The sequence below is a fragment of the Bison bison genome, unplaced genomic scaffold (genome assembly GCF_000754665.1).
Source record: "Bison bison bison isolate TAMUID 2011002044 unplaced genomic scaffold, Bison_UMD1.0 scf7180017864331, whole genome shotgun sequence".
In the NCBI taxonomy this organism is placed as follows: domain Eukaryota; kingdom Metazoa; phylum Chordata; class Mammalia; order Artiodactyla; family Bovidae; genus Bison; species Bison bison.
In genome coordinates, this window is record NW_011494903.1 from 5,405,618 (window position 1) to 5,418,689 (window position 13,072).

A 13,072-nucleotide genomic window follows, 5' to 3' on the forward strand; every position below is an offset into this window, starting at 1 on the left:
TTCCTTGGGATTGGAATGAAAACTGACCTTTTCCAATCCTGTAACCACTGCTGAGTTTTCCAAATTTGTTGGCATATTGAGTGCATCAGTTTTGACAGCATCCTCTCTTAGGATTTGAAATAGCTCAGCTGGATTCCATCACCTCCATTAGCTTTATTCATATTGATGCTTCCAAAGGCCCACTTGACTTCACAATCCAGAATGTCTGGCTCTAAGTAGAGTGATCACACCATCATCGTAATCCGGGTCATTAAGATCTTTTTGTATAGTTCTGTGTTTTCTTACCACATCTTAATATATTCTGTTTCTGTTAGGTCCATACCATTTCTGTCTTTTATAAACAGATAATAACTAATAAATAAAAAATAGTAAATAGACAAAATAAATAGATAATAAATTTTAAACCTTAACCAGTTTGCCATGTGGAAGCCAGGACTATTGTATCATATCTCCAGCCCGCACCTGAGTGCCTGCCTTTGTAATGAACATTTCCATTGTATGACTGCTGAAGCTCCTCATTCAAAACATGAGTAAAGCACTCATTCCTCTCTCCCTGGCCCCTGCCTCCTCCTGTTCCTCTTTTCTACTTCAGTCTTTATCATCTAATGATTCAAGTCAGACATTCGGATCTCATCTTTAAATTCTTTCCCTTCCCTCCAAATCTAATTAGTCACCAATTTTTTTCCCCATATGGTATGTGGGATCTTAGTTCCCAGACCAGGGATCAAACCCACTCCCCCTGCAGTGGAAGCAAGGATTCTTAGCCACTGGACCTCCAAGGAAGTCCCAGTCACCAAATTCTAGGCAAATCTATTTATTTAATGAAATATCTCTTCAATTACCTCACTAGTTTAGGTTTTTAGAGTTTAATCAGGTATCCTATTTCATTAATACACATAACAATAGTCTATAGTTTTCCTCCCTCTCATTGGACACCTTCATTTTTCCCCCCACACTAAAGTCAGTTTTCAAGAATGTAAGCCTAAATATATTACACCCCTTCCTTTTCATTAAGAAAAAATTTCAGATTCCTGGTGTGACATGAGGATGCTACTGAAGTTTACAAAAGTAAAAATCAGAATCTCAAGTTCAGTTCAGTCACTCAGTCGTGTCCAACTCTGCGACTCCATGAACCGTGGCACACCAGGCCTCCCTGTCCATCACCAACTGCCGGAGTCCACCCTAATCCACATCCATTAAGTCGGTGATGCCATCCAACAATCTCATCCTCTGTCATCCCCTTTTCCTCCTGCCCCCAATCCCTTCCAGCATCAGGGTCTTTTCCAATGAGTCAGCTCTTCACATGAGGTGGCCAAAGTATTGGAGTTTGAGCTTCAGCATCAGTCCTTCCAATGAACACCCAGGACTGATCTCCTTTAGGATGGACTGGTTGGATCTCCTTGCAGTCCAAGGGACTCTCAAGAGTCTTCTCTAACACCACAGTTCAAAAGCATCAATTCTTCAGCACTCAGCTTTCTTTATAGTCCAACTCTCATATCCATACATGACCACTGGAAAAACCATAGCCTTGACTAGACAGACCTTTGTTGTCAAAGTAATGTCTCTGCTTTTTAATATGCTGTCTAGGTTGGTCTAGTTTTTCTTCCAAGGAGCAAGCATCTTTTAATTTCATGGCTGCAGTCACCATCTGCAGTGATTTTGGAGCCCAGAAAAATAAAGTCAGCCACTGTTTCCACTGTTTCCCCATCTATTTGCCATGAAGTAATGGGACTGGATGCCATGATCTTAGTTTTCTGAATGTTGAGCTTTAAGCCAACTTTTTCACTCTCCTCTTTGACTTTCATCAAGAGGCTCTTTAGTTCTTCACTTTCTGCCATAAGGGTGGTGTCATCTGCATATCTGAGGTTATTGATATTTCTCCTAGCAATCTTGATTCCAGCTTGTGTTTCCTCCAGCCCAGGGTTTCTCATGATGTACTCTGCATATAAGTTAAATAAACAGGATGACGATATACAGCCTTAACGTACTCCTTTCCCTATTTGGAACCAGTCTGTTGAATCTCAAGTTAGTTTAAGCAAAAGCAGAATTTATTGCCCTTCAAAACTAAGAAGTCCAAATAATAGAGAAGCCTCCACATGGCTAGATCCAGAACTTCAGTATTTTCAGGGCTTTCTCTAGGTTGGTTCTGTCCTCCTTTGAATTTACTTTTTGTCTCCTGCAGTTTGCTCCATAAGTCCTGGGAGAGTGCAGGCAGCGTCAAGTTTCTTCATTTTTGTTTGCTCTAACCCAGAGGTAAATTCAACAGACAAGTCCCAGGAAGGGCACTGATTAACCCAGCTTCAGTTACAGACTCAGTTGTGGGGTGCAGAATCACTCTCCAAACAATACAGAAGAGGAAGGAAGTGCTTCCCAAAAAAACTGCATGTTGGGCACACCTCAGTCCACCGTTTCTGTCCACCTACCTTACCACTAAGCTCCTTGTGCTTTGATGAAAACTCTAAACCCATAGATCCAAGAAACTCAGTGAACCCAGAGCAGGAAAGACACAAAATCATACCAAAGCATGACATCAACAAATTCTCAGCAAACTAGGAACTAAAAGAACTTCCTCAGCCTGATAAAAGGTATCTGTGAAAAATGTACAGCTAAAATTGTACTTAATGGTGGAAGACTAAACACTCTCCTTAAAGTTAAAAATAAGACGGTTTCTCTTCAACGAAGATTGGAGGTCCTGATCAGTGCAATTTGGCAAGAGAAATAAAAGACATTCAAATTGGAAAAGCAGAAACAGAGTTATTCAGAACATAATTACATAGAAGATCCTAAAGAATATACAGAAAATAGTAGAACTATTAAACACAACAAATTGCTAGAACTAGTAAGTTTAGCAAGATCACAGGATATAAGGTCAATGTATGTAATCCAATTCCAGGGCTTCCTTAGTGGCTCAGTGGTAAAGGATCTGCCTGCCAATGCAGGAGACATGGGTTCTCTCCCTGGTCCAGGAAGATCCCACATGCCATGGAGCAACCAAGCCTGTGAGCTGAGACTATTGAGCCTGTGCTCTAGAGCTTGGGAGCTGCAACTACTGAAGTCTGCAACCCCAGAGCAAAAAGAAGCCACTGCAATGAGAAGTCTGTGCACCCCAACTGGAGAGAAGCCCCCACTCTCCACAGCTAGAGAAAAATCTGCAGCAATGAAGATTCAGCACAGTCAATGAATATATAAATACATAAAATTTTTAAAAAACTGCATTCCAATATACTAGCAGCAAGTCAAAAACTTCTAAATACTCATTTAAAATAACATTAAAAACCATAGAATAAGATTAATTTTAACTATATATAAGACCTATACATTGGAAACTGAGATAGTCGTGGAAGAAAGTAAATGAGAAATATGCAACACTTGTGGATTGGAAGAATAAACAGGAATATTAACCATGAATTCTCATTAAATGTATACATGAGTCAGTGAATTGCCAACCAGATTTACAGCACACTTGTAGAAATTTACAAGCTGATTCTAAAATTTATATGGAAATCAGAGGTCCTGGGATAGTGAAAACAGATTTGAAAAGATAAAATCTGAGAATACTGATTTCAAGCTTTTGGTATAAAGCTACTGTAATTATGATAATGTGGCATTGGTATATCAATAGAACAAAAGGGCACAGAAATAGATGCACACGTATATGGACAATGCATCTTCAACCAGGTGCCAAGGTAATTCAGTAGGAGAAAGAATAGTCTTTTCAATAAGTGGCGCTAGAACCATGGACTATCTGGTAGTGGTGGTTTAGTTGCTAAGTCGTGTTCAACTCTTGTGACTCCATAGACTATAGCCCGCCAGGCTGCTTTCTCCATGGGATTTCCCAGGCAAGAATACTGGAGTGGGTTGCCATTTTTTCTTCCAGGGGATTTTCCTGACCCAGGGATCAAACACTGGGAGCTGCAAAAACTGAGCCCTCAGGTCACAACTGCTGCAGCCTGTCACCCTAAAGCTTGTGCTCAGCAACAAGAGAAGCCACTGCAAGGAATAGCCCACGCTCTCCACAACTAGAAGCCCATGCAGCAACGGAGATCCAGTGCAGCCAAAATAAATAATTTTTAAAAAATCAAATATCCATTGTTTTCACATATTGTCACACTTAAAGTTTTTGTCAGTGTATTTGTTCTCCTGTATAATTCATATCCTGAAAGAAAAGGACTAGAGTCCATCCCTCTTAACACCATTTTTAGTGAACAAAATAATTCAGATGCCAGCAATTACAAAATACACCCAAAAATGCTATAAACTTTATAATGTAAAAGGATAAATATAAGTAAAAATCTCAAAATGTTTCCATACGAAGGCAACATGATTACATATCTTAAAAAACCAAGTGAATCACAAAACAATTTGAAAAAAAAATTTTTACAAGAAAATAGGATGGCTAGTAACTGCTGCTGCTGCTGCTAAGTCGCTTCAGTCGTGTCCGACTCTGTGCGACCCCATTGACAGAAGCCCACCAGGCTCCCCCATCCCTGGGATTCTCCAGGCAAGAACACTGGAGTGGGTTGCCATTTCCTTCTCCTGGCTAGTAACATAGCAGGCTAAATTGACCATAGTGTATTTTCACACTCCAGTAATAAAAATCAGAGTTTGTAATAAGAGGAATCACATGCCTAATGATGAGAAATATTAAATATTTCATTTAGTTTCAAGTGCCATCAATTAACCATTTTTTCATTACTACCAAGAAAAAAAATGTTGCCAATTAAACTGACATAATGGACTCATCACTTAGAATTTTTATTTTATATTTATTGAAAGATATATTTAGATTTTAAAGATAGAGTTTTGTATCATTTTTGCTCATTCATGAAAATAAAGCAGAAGCTAAATAAATTGGTTAAGGTCTTCCTCACATGATTTTACACTGATAGACCAACGTTTTGGACAGGGAAGGGTTTTTTTTAATTATTGAAATATAGTTGATTTATAATGTGTTACTTTCAGGTGTACTGCAAAGTCATTCAGTTATCCATATATGTATATATTCCTTTTTAGATTCTTTTTCATTATCAGATCAATTCTTATGAATTATTTTTGGACTCACTGATGGGATATGCAATCCGCCAGGATCCTTTATGTCCCACACCTTTGCAGGATATGCCAAGAATGTAAAACCCAGACTGCTCTTACCACCCATTTCTGAGGAGTTTTGCAGAGGTAACATCCCAAACAATGAGCTAGTCCACTTGGCACTCACAATAAAAGTGAGAAACCGCCCAGCTCAATGTTCCTCACCTATATCCAAAAATAAAAAATAAAAAAACCCCTTCATCCACCTAGGCACCTGTGCTGCTGGTGTGGGAACTGAGTCACAGGGAACCTCATAAACATCATACTAACACTCTGCCTACTGCTTTTGCCTTAAGAAAAAAAGTCCTTTTCTCTAACTGCAGGCGTCTGATGTTTTCTCTCAAGACCATGAAACAGTAACAGAAGAGTTTGTTAGCTTGTGAGTAAGCTAAAATTCCAATCTTCACAAACCCTGAAAATATCAATTTATGTCCATAAAAATGTTGGTGATGACGTATTTCTTAAAAGTGTTCTACATTATATTCAGGGCTCCTGTGACCTCAATCTAGATGAGGGGAGGTGGACTTATGGAAAAGACACTTCTTCACCCTTATGATAAATTCATCAGAAGAATTGTTCTCCTTCTCAGGGTGATTGTGGCTTGCCTGTCTTAAGTCAGGGCTTCCCTTGTGGCTCAGCTGGTAAAGAATCCACCTGCAATGCGGGAGACCTGGGTTTGATCCCTGGGTTGGGAAGGTCCCCTGGAGAAGGGGAAGGCTACCCACTCCAGTATTCTGGCATGGAGAATTCCATGGACAGCCCATGGGGTCTCAAAGACTGGGACACGACTGAGCGACTTTCACTTTTGTCTTAAGTCATTGGTGTGCTGGGGCCCCTGGGACTGGGTTTTGAGAGCTGACTGTTAAATTTTCAGGGAATTTTTGAGCTGATTGATGAAAACATCATGATTGGAAAACATTGTGGTGAGAAAATGCACCACAGAAACTGGCAAATACTGTAAATCATGGTATCTCTTCTATCTTGTAAAGCAGGTTGTCAAATATTTACCTGTCTCCACTGCTTTAAGTCCTATCTGGCCGATTAGTTAGCTGGGGATAGTACAACATGAGAGGACAGTGTTACATACTATTAATGGACAGGGTTATGTACTATTAATGAGCTGCTGAGATTCACCTCTGAGTGTGTAGGACAGCAGTTGTGAAAGAGTCTGCTGAGCTAGCACCCAATACCTTGTGTGTAGGCTCTGAAACAGGAGCTTACTTTACATCCCCTGGATATGTCCTACAATTATTCCATATGATGTATCTAAAATCATAATCTTTCTTCACTTCTCTATCACAAACCTCAGTTCAGTTCAGTCGCTCAGTCGTGTCTGACTCTTTGCGACCCCATGAATCGCAGCACGCCAGGCCTCCCTGTCCATCACCAACTCCCAGAGTTCACTCAGACTCCCGTCCATCGAGTCAGTGATGCCATCCAGCCATCTCATCCTCTGTCGTCCCCTTCCCCTCCTGCCCCCAATCCCTCCCAGCATCAGAGTCTTTTCCAATGATTCAGCTCTTCGCATGAGATGGCCAAAGTACTGGAGTTTCAGCGTTAGCATCATTCCTTCCAAAGAAATCCCAGGGCTGATCTCTTCAGAATGGACTGGTTGGATCTCCTTGCAGGCCAAGGGACTCTCAAGAGTCTTCTCCAACACCACAGTTCAAAAGCATCAATTCTTCAGCGCTCAGCCTTCTTCACAGTCCAACTCTCACATCCATACATGACCACAGGAAAAACCATAGCCTTGACTAGATGGACCTTTGTTGGCAAAGTAATGTCTCTGCTTTTGAATATGCTATCACAACCCTAGTCATCCTTTAAAGGTGAATCTGTTTGGAACCCAATAGATGACCGCTTTTGCTTTTATCTTTATTTAAATGGTGTGTGTGTGTATGTGTTAGTCACTCAGTCCTGTTTGACTCTTTGTTTAAATGGTAGCTTTCAATATGTTTTTAAACAAAACTTTACTTGAAATAAAATACAGAAAAGTACACAAATCATATAATAATGTTTTCTTAAAGTGAACATACCTGTTTAGCTACCACCTCATGCAAAATACAGAACCTTACCTAAAAGCACATGTTCTTTCCTGTGCTTTCCTGTGTTCTGTCCTGACAGCCCAGGTCTTGGTATTTGACTTTCTTTTTCTTTCTGTATTGGTCATCTTTTTCCTTCTGATGGGTTTTCTGAAAGTAGAACAACTTCAATTGCCATTTAAACAGTAGAGAATTCAGGACTTGAAAATTAAAAGGATGCATGTTATGACAATTACTGTTACACTTATCTAAAAATAAGGTCCAAACCACAGCTGGGAAAGCTGTGGGCATACACCTGCACAGCCCTTATCTGCCAGGTTACAGGTATGATGGGTCCACTTTTCCGAAGCAGAGCCTCGGAAGAGAAATCAGAGAATGGTTTCTACTCTTGATGACACCCGTATTCACAGAGAGAGGGACTCTCCACATTTCCTGTTATATCAAATTCAAAGCATTAAAGCATGAATATGGGCTTCTGCCACAATTCAGGGACAATCCAGAGAGGACTCAGAATATACACAAGAGGGATACTATCCAAGAGGAAGAAGAAAACCCCTCTGGCTTAGTGGAAACAAAGTCAGATATGCCTCTGTCTCAAAATCTCATGGAGACAGGGTTGAAGAGAAAGTTGAGAGCAAAGTAGCTTTTCTAAATTATTGGAAAAGACTGTCCTTTAGAATGCTCTCTCTCTCCCAATATGGGGGTGATCCCAACAGAATAAAACATGGTGACATGTTATAATTAGAGGAAAGAGCTGAGTCATTATTCCTGACCTGCTCTCAGCTCTTATGTTTAGTTCAAGGCACAGAACATTCTCACATGCTCTGGGGAACTTGAGAGCAAGGAGACCTCCCTGTAAAGGCAACAGAATACAGAGATGAAGGGGATGGCTGAGTCTTAGGGGGTGTGATTGCATCATCAAGAGAGAAATTAGAGACTCTAGCTATAGACATTGGGCTTCCCAGGTGGTTCAGTGGTAAAGAATCCACCTGCCAACATAGGAATTGAAGGTTCAATCCCTGAGTCCAGAAGATCCCTTGGAGAAGGAAATAGCAACCCACTCCAGTATTCTTGCCTGGGAAATCTCATGGACAGAGGAGCCTAGGAAATCTCACGGACAGAGTAGCCTGGGAAATCTCACGGGCAGAGAAGCCTGGTGGACTACAAGTCCACAGGAGGCACACAAGAGTCGGACATGAATTGGCACTAAACAATAAGAGGAGGTTATAGACACCAATGTGATAGACCCAGGAGCCAACATCAGACATCCTGAAGAAAGGATGGCTAAGAATACAAAAAATAAAATTTGAATGCAAACACTCTCTCTCTCAATGCCTTTAGAGCACATAACCCCTCCTCCCACTCTCATTATGAATCCACCTTGTAGACTGAGTAGAATGAGAAAAAGACCATCTGCAAGGCACAGCATTTATTTGAAGGAGATTTATCAAAAAAGAAATGAAAGTACCATTACTTGTCAAGGTAAAGACTTTCCCTGCTACATATTGGGTTGGCGGCTCAAGAAGAATCCTTAATTAAAGAAAAAAATTTAAACTACATTTGCCTTGTAAAATAGGTGTATATGTACCATCTTCTCACTTTACCACAAAAGAAGCTGGCCTGAAGGCAAAGAGCAGAGTGACGAGAAGAAAAACGGAAGAGCCCTGCCTGATCAAAACTTACAAACTACCTGCTGAACCCCTGGGTTAATGAGCCAATCAATTTATCTTTTTGCTAAATCCAGTTTGTGTGTGGTTCTCTATTACTTACGATCTTTATTAGGTTTAAAGATAAGCAATGTATTAATAAATCAGCCAGTAAATTGAAGTTGGGAATTGAACATAAGATGTCTAACATCCAAAACCGGACTCTTGATCACTGTACCATAATACAAAACTCAACTGTTATTCCCTTTGCTGCAACTGCAACCACTTGCTACTTAAGGACTGGTCCAAGGACCGACAGAATTGATGTCACCTGGGAGCTTGTTAGGAGAGTCAGTCTTAGGGCCCCACCTACCCCAGACCTACTGAATCAGAACCTACATTTTTAACAATATTCCCAGGTGATTCGTAGGTACATTAAAGTTTGAGAAATACTGTTTTAAGTCATTCTTTTCTTTGGGTTCATACAGCATGTTCCTTATTCATCGCTAATTACCTAGTCTTCTATCTCCTCACCAAACCTGTGATAGCCTTGAAGACAGAAAATATGTATTACTATTTTTAATATTCTAAGCACTTGTGATGAAGACTGCTAATCATCCACCAAAATTATTCTATCAATCTCACTGGGTACACTGCTAATCTGTATTTCCCAGCCTGCTTTGTGGCTAGGTGTGAACAGATGATGAAATTCTCTCCAATACAACAGAACCAGAAATACTGTGTACCACCGCCCTGGACCCAGATCTCAAGACTGTGGGGATGCTTGCTCCTTTTCCCCCTTTCCTTTGACTTGAATCCCACTTGGACATCAGTCTTGATTTTGCAACAAGACATTGGAGAATTACAGGATGAGTATCTCGAAGGTACCTAGATCTCTGAATAATTGTGTTGAGCAGAGCAAACCTAACAAACTAAATCACCTGTAATAGATACACAAGTAAGAAATAATTGCCCTTGTTCTCTAGGTCACTAATTTTTGGTAGAGGCCTTTTGATATGGTTCCCTAGTCTATCCTAAATAACTCACCACTCCATCTTTTTAAAATAATTCTTTGTTGCTGCACTGGCTTCTGTCTAGTTGCCTCGAGTGGGGGCTACTCTCTAGTTGTGGTACTTGGGCTTCTTATTGAAGTGGCTTCTCTTGTCGTGGAGCCCTGGCTCTAGGGTGTGCGGGCTTCAGGAGTTGCTCTAGAGCAAAGGCTCAATGGTTGTGGCACAGGGGCTTAGTTGCTCCACCACATATGGGATCTTCCTGGATCAGGGATCAAACCCGTGTTTCCTGTATGGACAGGTAGATTCTTTACCACTGAGCCATCAGGGAAGCCACCACTCCATCTTATAATAGACCTCAGCTTATAATAATTTCCTTTGTGGGGGAGAATGGCCTCAAATACACACAGACAAGCAAGTCCTTAGCAGCAATTTCTGCACTATATGATCCCAGCCATAGTTGACTGATCCAAGAGTAAATCCCATATCCAAACTGCACCACTTGAATTTTCCCTCCAAGAGATTTCCAATTCTGAACTGAGGCTGAGAAAAACTGGAGCTGAGTCAAGTTTATTAACAAGGATTTAAAGCTGCACTGCGGAGAAGGCGATGGCACCCCACTCCAGTACTTTTGCCTGGAGAATCCCATGGATGGAGGAGCCTGGTGGGCTGCCGTCCCTGGGGTCGCACAGAGTCAGACACGACTGAAGCGACTTAGCAGCAGCAACAGCAAAGCTGCACTGCATGATATAGGAGCCACTAGCCACACGTAGCTATTTGAATTTAATCAAAATATAAAATTCAGGGTCTCAGTTGCATTAGCTTCATTTTATGTTCTTATGTCCTGACATGTAATACTTTAGATCTGCAAAAAACTCACATTATCAGGAGGGTTGTTTAGAGTCCCAGAATTTCAGTTTGGCAGTGTGGTCTATGTTGCCATCAGAAAACCAAACCAAAACTAAGTTACTGGTGCTCTACATTTTGGAATCAACTGGAATGTTAATGCAGTAGACTGTTTAGGACATCTTTAAAATGTTGATTTTGGACTTTATCATATGTGTTTGCAAAAAAGGAAAATAAGGATTTGCTGTAGGAAAATAAGGATTTACTGTCAGAATTACCAGTTTTTGTTGTTCTTGTTCAGGTGCTCAGTCATCTCCAACTCTTTGCAACTCCATGGACTGTAGTAGGCAAGGCTTCCCTGTTCTTCACCATCTCCTGGAGCTTGCTCAAACTCAGGTCCACTGACTGGGTGATGCCATCCAATCATCTCATCTTTGGTTGTTCCCATCTCCTCCTGCCTTCAATCTTGCCCAGCATCAGGGTCTTTTCCAATGAGTAGGCTCTTTGCATCAGGTGGCCAAAGTACTGGAGCTTCAGCATCAATTCTTCCAATGAATATTCAAGGTTTACACATTCAGTCAGTTCAGTCGCTCAGTCATGTCCGACTCCTTGCGACCCCATGGACTGCCAGCACGACAGGCCTCCCTGTCCATCACCAACTCCCTGAGTTTACTCAAACTCGTGTCCATTGAGTCGGTGATGCCATCCAACCATCTCATCCTCTGTCGTCCCCTTCTTCTCCTGTCTCAATCTTTCTCAGCATCAAGGTCTTTTCAAATGAGTCAGTTGCTAGCATCAGGTGGCCAAAGGATTGGAGTTTCAGCTTCAGCATCAGTCCTTGCAATGAATATTCAGGACTGATTTCCTGTAGGATGGACTGGTTGGATCACCCTGCAGTCCAAGGGACTCTCAAGAGTCTTCTCCAACACCACAGTTAAAAAGCATCAATTCTTCAGTGCTCAGCTTTCTTTATAGTCCAACTCTCACATCCATACATGATTACTGGAAAAACCATAGCTTTGACTAGATTGGGCCTTTGTTGGCAAAGTAATGTCTCTGCTTTTTAATATGCTGTCTAGATTTGTCATAGTTTTTCTTCCAAGCAGCAACCATCTTTTAATTTCTTGGCTGCAGTCAACATCTGCAGTGATTTTGGAGCCCAGAAAAATAAAGTCTGACACTGTTTCCCCATCTATTTGCCGTGAAGTGATGGGACCAGACGCCATGATCTTCGTTTTCTGAATGTTGAGTTTTAAGCCAGCTTTTTCACTCTCCTCTTTCACTTTCATCAAGAGGCTCTTTAGTTCTTCTTTACTTTCTGCCATAAAGGTGGTGCCATCTGCATATCTGAGGTTATTGATATTTCTTCCAGCAATCTTGATTCCAGCTTGTGCTTCATTCAGCCCAGGGTTTCTCATGATGTACTCTGCATGTAAGTTAAATAAGCAGGGTGACAATATATAGCCTTGACAAAATCCTTTCCCTATTTGGAACCAGTCTGTTGTTCCATGTCCAGTTCTAACTGTTGCTTCCTGACCTGCATACAGGTTTCTCAAGAGGCAGGTCAGGTGGTCTGGTATGCCCATCTCGTTCAGAATTTTCCACAGTTTATTGTGATCCACACAGTCAAAGGCTTTGGTATAGTGAATAAAGCAGAAATAGATGTTTTTCTGGAACTCTCGCTTTTTTGATGATCCAACGAATGTTGGCAATTTGATCTCTGGTTCCTCTGCCTTTTCTAAATCCAGCTTGAACACCTGGAAGTTCATAGTTCAGGTACTGTTGAAGCCTGGATTGGAGAATTTTGAACATGACTTTGCTAGCGTGTGAGATGAGTGCAACTGTGGGGTAGTTCAATCATTCTTTGGCATTGCCTTTCTTTGGGACTGGAATGAAAACTGACCTTTTCCAGCCCTGTGAGCACTGCTGAGTTTTCCAAATTTGCTGGCATATCGAGTGCAGCACTTTCACAGTTTACATATTAGCCGGTTATGTGGAAAATTCTTCAAGAGATGGGAATACCAGACCACCTGACCTGCCTCTTGAGAAACCTATATTCAGGTCAGAAGCAACAGTTAGAACTGGACATGGAACAACAGACTGGTTCCAAATAGGAAAAGGAGTATGTCAAGGCTGCATATTGTTACCCTGCTTATTTAACTTATATGCAGAGTACATCATGAGAAACGCTGGGCTGGAAGAAGCACAAGCTGGAATCAAGATTGCTGGGAGAAATACCAATAACCTCAGATATGCAGATGACACCACCCTTATGGCAGAAAGTGAAGAGGAACTCAAAAGCCTCTTGATGAAAGTGAAAGAGGAGAGTGAAAAAGCTGGCTTAAAGCTCAACATTCAGAAAATGAAGATCATGGCATCTGGTCCCATCACATCATGGGAAATAGATGGGGAAACAGTGGAAACAGTGTCAGACTTTATT